This window comes from Triticum aestivum, chromosome 3B, assembly GCF_018294505.1.
Source record: "Triticum aestivum cultivar Chinese Spring chromosome 3B, IWGSC CS RefSeq v2.1, whole genome shotgun sequence".
NCBI lineage: Eukaryota > Viridiplantae > Streptophyta > Magnoliopsida > Poales > Poaceae > Triticum > Triticum aestivum.
In genome coordinates this window covers 169,736,174-169,746,844 of record NC_057801.1, presented here as the reverse complement: position 1 = coordinate 169,746,844, position 10,671 = coordinate 169,736,174, and positions in this window count along the sequence as shown.

The following is a 10,671-nucleotide window of genomic DNA, read 5'->3' as shown; positions in this document are numbered from 1 at the left end:
CTATTATTATATCCTTAAGATATTTCCATTCTCATTAATGGGTGATGCTAAAACTTGGTTTAATTCTCTTGATCCTGGTTGTGTGCGTAGTCCCCGGGATATGATTTATTACTTCTCTGCTAAATATTTCCCTACTCATAAGAAACAAGCTGCCTTAAGGGAAATATATAATTTTGTGCAAATTGAAGAAGAGAGTCTCCCACAAGCTTGGGGGAGGCTTCTCTGATTACTTAATGCCTTGCCTAATCATCCTCTCAAGAAAAATGAAATACTTGATATCTTTTATAATGAACTAACCGATGCTTCTAGAGACCACCTGGATAGTTGTGCTGGTTGTGTTTTTAGGGAAAGAATAGTCGATCAAGCTGAATTGCTATTGAATAATATGTTGACTAATGAAAACAATTGGACACTTCCTGAGCCAATCCCTGAGCCAATTTCTGAGCCAACACCTAAGCCAACTCCGAAGAAAAGAGGTGTTCTATTTCTCAGTCCTGAAGATATGCAAGAGGCAAAGAAATCTATGAAAGAAAAAGGTATTAAAGATGAAGATGTTAAGAATTTACCTCCCGTTGAAGAAATTCATGGCCTTAATATACCATCTATTGAATAAATACATGGTCTTGATAACCCGACACAGGTAGTAAAGGTAAATTTTCTCTATAGATATGATAATGTTGAAATCCCATCTACTAAGTTTGCTAGCCGATGCTTGGATGAATTTGATGACTTTACAGCTAAACAAGAAAACTTTAATGCTTATGTTGGTAGACAATTGAAGAGTAATGCTTAGATGATTGGACACTTGAGTGATTATATGTCTAGAGTTAAGGGTGAACTTAAACTCATTAGTAAACATGCTTCTATGGTTACCACTCAAGTAGAACAAGTACTTAAAGCTCAAAATGAATTGCTCGATGAATTAAATAATAAACCTGACCTTGTTGTTAGAGTAGCAACTAGAACGGGTAGAATGACTCAAGAACCGTTGTATCCTGAGGGCCATCCTAAGAGAATTGAGCAAGATTCTCAGAGAAATAATGTTGATGCACCTAGTCCTTCTAAAAAGAAAAAGAAAAATGATAGGACTTTGCATGCTTCTAGTGAACCTGTTGTAGACACACCTGAGAATCCCAATGATATTTCTATTTCTGATGTTGAAACACAATCTGGTGATGAACATGAACCTAGTGATAATTTTAATGATAATGTTCATGTTGATGCTCAACTTAGCAATAATAATGATGTAGAAATTGAACCTGCTGTTGATCTTGATAACCAACAATCAAAGAACCAATGTTATGATAAGAGAGACTTTGTTGCTAGGAAGCACGGTAAAGAAAGAGAACCATGGGTTCAGAAACCCATGCCTTTTCCTCCTAAGCCATCCAAGAAAAAGGCTGATGAGGATTTTGAGCACTTTGTTGAAATGATTAGACCTATCTTTTTGCATATGCGTTTGACTGATATGCTTAAAGTGAATCCTTATGCTAAATACATGAAAGGTATTATTACAAATAAAAGAAAGATAAAAGAAGCTGAAATTTCCACCATGCTTGCTAATTATAATTTTAAGGGTGGCATACCTAAGAAACTTGGAGATCCAGGAGTACCAACTATACCATGCTCCATTAAAAGAAACTATGTTAAAACTGCTTTGTGTGATCTTGGAGCCGGTGTTAGTGTTATGCCTCTCTCTTTATATCGTAGACTTGAATTGAATAAGTTAACACCTACTGAAATATCTTTGCAAATGGCCGACAAATCAACCGCTATACCTGTCGGTATTTGTGAGGATGTGCCTGTTGTGGTTGCAAACGTTACTATCTTAACATACTTTGTTATTCTTGATATTCCCGAGGACGATAGTATGTCGATTATCCTTGGTAGACCCTTTTTGTATACTGCAGGGGCTGTTATTGATTGCAACAATGGCAATGTCACTTTTCATGTTAATGGTAATGAGCATACGGTACACTTTCCAAGGAAACAACCTCAAGTTCAGAGTATCAATTCTATTGGAAAAATTCCATCGATTATTATTGGAGGTTTTGAATTTCCTCTTCCTACTGTCGAGAAGAAATATGATATTCTTATTATTGGGGATGTGCATATCCCCATTGAGGTCACCTAGTGTTATTCGAAATTTCTCCGGTTCCATGATTATTCGGAATGAGTTTGTTAACAAGACTTGATCAACCTTGTTAGTGGATTCCTTTTGATGAGCATGAGATGGATGAAGTTAGAAGGCACAACCTTCTATACCCTCCTTTTACTTTCTATTATTGATATTAAATAAAGCAAAAATAGTATTTTTCTATCTGTTTTCTAATTTATCCATGCAATTTAAAATACCCCGAAAATAAAAGTTCTCCAAATGCCCTGAAAATTTAGTATGATTTTTTCTAGAATATTTGAGAATATCTGGCACTAAGAACACAGCAGGGGGAGCAAGCACCTGGCCACAAGGGTCCAGGGCGCGCCCCCTGCCTCGTGGGCCCACGGTGGCCCCCCTCCACTTATTCCTGCACCCATGCTCTTCTTCTTCCTCCCAAAAAAATCACTATCCAGCTCAAGCACGAGTTCTAGCTCATTTTGCTGCCATTTTCGATCTCCTTGCTCAAAGCTCCATTCACAAAACAACTTTGGGGGATTGTTCTTTGGTATGTGACTCCTCCAATGGTCCAATTAGTTTTTGTTATAGTGCTTTATTCATTGCAAATTTTTGCTGCCTAGGTGACCCTGTTCTTGAGCTTGCATGTCAAAATTATATGGTCCCAAGTAGTTCTAATGCATGATATAGTCTCTAGGCACTTGTGGAGTAGTTGCTAGAATTTGGTTGAGTTTGGTTCAGTTTTATTTGGAGTTACTAAAATTTTCAGAAATTTTTCAGAGGAAGAAATATGTCTAGGAAAATGTACCAAGGTGGTTCTTCAAGGAATCAAGGACCCAGGCTCGCAATACGTGAGCAGGACGAGGAACCACCGAGGGAAGCTTACGTGTGGCCTTGTGAATGGCCGTTAGAGGAGTTTATGGTCAAAGCAGGCATCAAGGATGAATTTGATGCATACGTGTGTAATGCTGATCTTGAGGACTTCATGCAAGATAAGTGCCCTCAATACTACCATTTAACTGATTCCTTTGTGAGAAGGTTTAAATTTACATCTTCGCGCAATTCTCACGATGTCCTGTTTGATCTCTATGATAAATCTTATACCATGGACTTAGAAGATTTTACTACTGCTTGTAAACTCCCTCAATGGGGTAGTGCTAGTGAACCTCGGAAATCTGAATTTAAAGATTTTCTTGCTAGTATCACCGTGGGGGAATCCATAGAAATAGCACAAGCTACCATAGGGAGCATTCATTTTCCTGCTATACATTATTATGCTCTCTTTATAGGCAGATGCATAAATGGTAAGGATGAAGCATGTCACATGTGTGTTCCTGATCTTAGTGTTCTCAGGTGTGCGGTGTTAGGAGATAAACAATATAACCTGGGGGCCATCGTTGCACGTAGGTTGCATAATAATGGTTTAACTGGAGATTTGTTTGGTGGGATTTATGCAACCCGTGTATCTAATTTTCTTGAGATACCCATACATGAAGGGGATATGGAGTTGCCTCCTGCTTATTTAGATTATAATGCCATGGTTAGCCATTAGTTTCTTGAGAGAAATAAACAATTCCTCCAGTATCGACTAATCTTTGACAGACGTCGTGCTGTCCATATTACTCTCCCTGCTCCTGCTTTCTTTGACTATCAGGCAAAAAGAAGATATATTATAACCAGGGGAGGCGAATGAGTACAAGAGGAGGACAGAGGCAACTCACCTCCAAGCTACAGCTCAGGAGGCAATGGCTGCTGCATCTCAGTACGACCCCAGTTACAACTTCGGATATCCGCCAGGCTATCCATGGGCATACACCAACTTAGGCCAAAAGCCTAATCTTGGGGGAGTACGTATTTCTCACCGATATTACATTCATGTTCACACACTCATTCTAGTTGTTGGTGCTCATACTTTTTCATTGTACTATCCATGCTAGTTTATTTTCTTTTCTCGCTTTCTTCTTGTGTGTTTGAACAACCTTAAGAAAACCAAAAAATAGTTGTAGTTTTTAGCTAGTTTACTTTCCATGCCTATAGTGGTAGTAACTAAAACAAAACTTAAAAAGATTTCGCGTTCTTCTTTTGCTTGTTGGGAGCTTTCCCGTGTAAATAGTTTTATTTCTTTTCTTTTCTTTGGGGGTCGAGAGGAGAAGACCACAATGAAAATGTTGAGTGGCTCTCATATGCACTATTATTGATTTAACCAAGAGTCCATACTACCTTGTCTTCTCCTTTGAATTGAATGCTTGCAGATTCCAGCTTAGTCCAATGCACGTGCACTATTATTTTTACCCACATCGTTCGGTCGTGCAAGTGAAAGGCAATAATGACGATATATGATGGACTGATTGAGATGAGAGAAGCTGGTATGAACTCGACTTATCTTGCTTTTGTAAATATGATTAGTTCATCGTTCCTGATTCAGCCTATTATGAATAAACATGTTTGCAATGACAATTAGAGATTATAGTTGCTTATGCCATGCTTAATTAGCTAGGAGTTTATAATGGTTTACCTTGCGTGCCAACATGCTATTAAAATGGTTGTGATGTGGTATGATAGGGTGGTATCCTCCTTTGAATGATTCGAGACATGGCACATGTTCACACATGTAGTTGAAACAAAATCAACATAGCCTTCACGATATTTATGTTCATGGTGGATTATATCCTACTCAGGCTTGCACTCGGTGTTGATTAATTTTAATGCATGTTCATGACTGTTGTCGCTCTCTAGTTGGTCGCTTCCCAGTCTCTTTCTAGCCTTCACTTGTACTAAGCGGGAATACTGCTTGTGCATCCAAACTCCCTAAACCCCAAAGTTATTCCATATGAGTCCACCATACCTTCCTATATGCGGTATTTACCTGTCGTTCCCAGTAAATTTGTACCTGCCAAACTCCAAACCTTCAAATGAAATTTTGTTTTGTATACTCGAACAACTCATGTATCAACTAGGGTTGTCTGTATCTTCCATGCTAGGTGGGTTATTCTCAAGAGGAGTGGACTCCGCTCCTCACTCACGAGAAAATGGCTGGTAAACGAGATGCCCAGTCCCATGCTTATATCAAAAATAATTGCAAAGGAAACTCCCCCAGGATTGTTGTTAGTTGGAGGCACCCGTTGTTTCGGGAAAGCCATGGATTGATGCTTGTTGGTGGAGGGGGAGTATAAACTTTACCATTCTGTTTGGTAACCGCCTATAATGTGTGTAGCATGGAAGATATCGAGATCTCTTAGTTGTTATGTTGACATTGAAAGTATACCGCTCAAAATGTTATTCATCTCTATTTCAAAATCGAGCTCTGGCACCTCTACAAATCCCTGCTTCCCTCTGCGAAGGGCCTATCTATTTACTTTTATGCCGAGCCATCATCCTCTTATTAAAAAGCACCCTCTGGAGAGCACTACTGTCATTTGCATGCATTACTATTAATTTATATTGAGTATGACTATGACTGGATCTCTTTTACCATGAATTACAATGTTTAGTCAGTCCTTGATCTTCAAAGGTGCTCTGCATTTATGTTTTGCAGTCTCAGAAAGGGCTAGCGAGATACCATCTTGTTATATCATATTATGATTGTTTTGAGAAAGTGTTGTCATCTGAGATTTATTATTATTGCTCGCTAGTTGATTATGCCATTGATATGAGTAAACATGAGACCTAAGTTTTATTGTGAATATGGTTAGTTCATAATCTTTGTTGAAAACTTGAATGCTGGCTTTACATATTTGCAACAACAAGAGCAAACGGAGTTTGTAAAAGTTTTTCTTTATCACTTTCAGTTTGTCAACTGAATTCCTTGAGGACAAGCAAAGGTTTAAGCTTGGGGGAGTTGATACGTCTCCGTCGTATCTACTTTTCCAAACACTTTTGCCCTTGTTTTGGACTCTAACTTGCATGATTTGAATGGAACTAACCCGGACTAACGTTGTTTTTCAGCAGAACTGCCATGGTGTTATTTTTGTGCAGAAATAAAAATTCTCAGAATGACCTGAAAATCCACGGAGCAACTTTTTGGAATTAATAAAAAATATTGGCGAAAGAATCAACGTCAGGGGGCCCACACCCTATCCACGAGGGTGGGGGCACCCCCCTAGGGCGCGCCCCTGCCTCGTGGGCCCCCTGGACCTCCACCAACCTCAACTCCAACTCCATATATTCACGTTCGGGGAGAAAAAAATCAGAGAGAAAGATTCATCGCGTTTCACGATACGGAGCCGCCGCCAAGCCCTAAAACTCTCTCAGGAGGGCTGATCTGGAGTCCGTTCAGGGCTTCGGAGAGGGGGATTTGTCGCTATCTTCATCATCAACCATCCTCCATCACCAATTTCATGATGCTCACCGCCGTGCGTGAGTAATTCCATCGTAGGCTTGCTGGACGGTGATGGGTTGGATGAGATTTACCATGTAATCGAGTTAGTTTTGTTAGGGTTTGATCCCTAGTATCCACTATGTTCTGATATTGATGTTGTTATGACTTTGATATGCTTAATGCTTGTCACTAGGGCCCGAGTGGAATGATCTCAGATCTGAACCTATTATGTTTTCATGAATATATGTGAGTTCTTGATCCTATCTTGCAAGTCTATAGTAACCTATTATGTGTTATGATCCGTTAACCCCGAAGTGACAATAATCAGGATACTTACCGGTGATGACCGTAGTTTGAGGAGTTTATGTATTCACTAAGTGTTAATGCTTTGGTCCGATACTATATTAAAAGGAGGCCTTAATATCCGTTAGTTTCCAATAGGACCCCGCTGCCACGGGAGGGTAGGACAAATGATGTCATGCAAGTTCTTTTCCATAAGCATGTATGACTATATTCGGAATACATGCCTACATTACATTGATGAACTAGAGCTTGTTCTGTGTCACCCTATGTTATAACCCTTACATGAGGAATCACATTCGACATAATTATCCATCACTGATCCAATGCCTACGAGCTTTTCACATATTGTTCTTTGCTTCGTTACTTTACCGTTGCTGCTGTTACAATTACTACAAAACTGCTACTATTACTTTTTCTACTGTTACTGTTATTTCCATACTACTTTGCTACTAAATACTTTGCTGCAGATACTAAGTTATCCAGGTGTGGTTGAATTGACAACTCAACTGCTAATACTTGAGAATATTCTTTGGCTCCCCTTGTGTCGAATCAATAAATTTGGGTTGAATACTCTACCCTCGAAAACTGTTACGATCCCCTATACTTGCGGGTTATCAATCCCACAATACCGCCAAATCAAAATAAGATGTTGGTGGTAAGCAGTATGACTATCACCACCCACAACTTTTTGTGTTCTACTCGTGTATATCATCTACGCATAGACCTGGCTCAGATGCCACTGTTGGGAAGCGTAGAATGCAATTTCAAAAAAAACTTCCTACGCTCACACAAGATCTATCTAAGAGATGCATAGCAACGAGGAGGAGAGTATGTCTACGTACCCTCATAGACCAAAAGCGGAAGTGTTTCACAACGCGGTTAATGTAGTCAAACTTTCTTCGCGCTCTATCGATCGAGTATTGAACGTATGACACCTCCGAGTTCTGCACAAGTTCAACTCGGTGACGTCCCTCGCCTTCTTGATCCAGCAAGGTGTCGAGGTAGTAGATGAGTTCCAACAGCACGACGGCGTGGTAACGGTGATGATGAAGTGATCCGCGCAGGGCTTCACCTACACTGCGAGAATATGATCGGGGGTGTAAATTGTGGAGGGGGCGCCGCACACGGCTAACAATTGATGTTATGTGTTCTAGGCGCCCCCCTCCCCACATATATATATATATAGGTGGGAGGTAAAGAGAGGCAATCAGGGGGCACCCCAAGTAGGATCCGAATCCTACTTGGGGTTTCCCCAAGTGGTGCCCCCCTTTCCTTTTTCCACCGCAGAAAAAAGGGAAGGGGGAAGAGAGAAAGGAAGGGGGCAAACCCCCTTTGTTCCTTCTCCAATTCGGCCACATGCCTAAGGGGTGCGCTCCACCCTTTGTGGGCTGGTGTGCTCCCCTCTTATGGCCCATATGGCTCATATCTTCCCCTCGGGGGTTCCGGTAACCCCCCAGTACTCCAATAATTACCCGATACACTCTGGAACACTTCCGATGTCCGAATACTATCTTCCTATATATCAATCTTTACCTCTCAGCCATTTCAAGACTCCTCGTCATGTATGTGATCTCATCCGGGACTCCAAACAACATTCGGTCACCAAATCACATAACTCAATAAATACTAAATCGTCATCGAACGTTAAGCGTGCGGACCCTACAGATTCAAGAACTATGTAGGCATGACCGAGACACCTCTCTGGTCAATAACCAATAGTGGAACCTGGATGCTCATATTGGCTCCTACATATTCTACGAAGATCTTTATCGGTCGAACCTTTATGACAACATACGTTATTTCCTTTGTCTATCGGTATGTTACTTGCCCGAGATTTGATCGTCGGTATCTTCATATCTAGTTCAATCTTGTTACCGGCAAGTTTCTTTACTCATTCCATAATACATCATCCTGCAACTAACTCATTAGTAACTTTTCTTGCAAGGCTTCTTATGATGTGCATTACGGAGAGGGCCCAGAGATACCTCTCTGATACAAGGAGTGACAAATCCTAATCTCGATCTATGCCAACTCAACAAACACCTTCGAAGATACCTATAGAGCATCTTTATAATCACCCAGTTACATTGTGACGTTTGATAGCACATAAGGCATTCCTCTGGTATCCGGGAGTTGCATAATCTCATAGTCAAAGGAATATGTGTTTGACATGAAGAAAGCAATAGCAATAAAACTAAATGATCATTATGTTAAGCTAATGGGTGGGTCTTGTCCATCACATCATTCTCCTAATGATGTGATCACGTTATCAAATGACAACTCGTGTCCATGGTCAAGAAACCTTAACCACCTTTGATCAACGAGCTACTCAAGTAGAGGCTCACTAGGGATATAGGGTTTGTCTATGTATTCACACATGTATTTAGGTTTCCGATCAATAAATTCTAGCATGAATAATAAACATTTATCATGTATAAGGATATATAAAATAACAACTTTATTATTGCCTCTAGGGCATGTTTCCTTCATGGACCGCTTAAAAGAGATGAGGAAGGTGATGAAGATGGTGATGTTGATGAAGATGATCACCGCGGTGATGGTTCCTCCGGCGACACTCCAGCGCCACAGGGAGAGAGGGGGGAGAGTCTCCCCTTGGTGCTTCCTCCTTGATGGCCTCCCCCTAGATGGGGAGAGGTTCTCCCTCAGGTCCTTGGCTGCAATGGTGATGATGGCCCCCTCGGGCTTCCTCCTCCATGGCCTCCGGTGATGATGGCCCCCTCCGGTAGGGTGCCAGAGAGGGCCTAGATCGATTTTTCGTGGCTATAGTGGCTTGCGGTGGTGGAACTTACAATCTAGGATTCTTTCTAGGGGTTTTGGTATTTATAGGAATTTTTGGCATCGGTCTCATGTCAAGGGGGTGCTCGAGGAGTCCACAAGTCGTGGGCGCCCTCCGTGGGGGTAGGGCGCGCCCCTAGGCTTGTGGCCTGCTTGGTCACTTCCTGGCCCAGCTCCGGTGCTTCGGGGGTCTCTTTTGGTCCATAAAAATAACCATAAATTTTTAGCCCATTCCGAGAACTTTTATTTCTGCACAAAAAATGACACCACGGTAGTTCTGCTGAAAACAGCGTGAGTCCGGGTTAGTTCTAATCAAATCATACCAAAACCATATAAAATTGTTGCAAACATGACATGACTACTTCATAAATTATAGATACATTGGAGACATATCAAGTAGCTACTTAATTATTCAACTACCCATTTGATCTTCACTCGTATCTTTTTGAAGTAGTTTGTCATTTACTCTTGTTCTTACCTTATATCCTAACAGTAAATTTTTGAATGAATTGAACATTGTAAAGTTTAAATTATATGTGCTTCATATACTTGTCTCATGCGTAGTAGTAGTTTCACATTCGGTTTAGAAAGTAAAATCTGTTGAAGTTTGACAATCACAATATTAGTCATACTAGCAATTCATGAATGATTAGTATAAGAAAGAGAACTTTCACATATAAATATATTATCATGGACATCTTTATTGATTGTGAATACCCATTAATTATTTTAAAACTTAAGCAAATTAGTTGAAATTGGACAAGGAAGACAACATGATGAGTTATGTTTGGGTATATTTGCGTAGAAGTTATATTGTTATGGATCCTCCAACATGTGGTGCTTGCTTAGGATCCTTTGCTAGCCAAAAATTCATACTAAGTAGAGATACTACTTGTGCATTCAAAAACCCTTAAACCCGGTTTCTTACCATAAGTGTCCACCATATCTATCTACGGATTGAATAAGATACTTCAAGTAAGTTGTCATCGATGCAAAAAGCAATGAAAATTGATCCTAAAATATGTATGATCTTTTATTGCAAGGGAAAAATAAGCATTGTACGAACTTGTGATGGTAAATAAATAAAAGCGATGGACTGCATAATAAAGGTTGCTATCACAAGGGGCAATATAACATAACA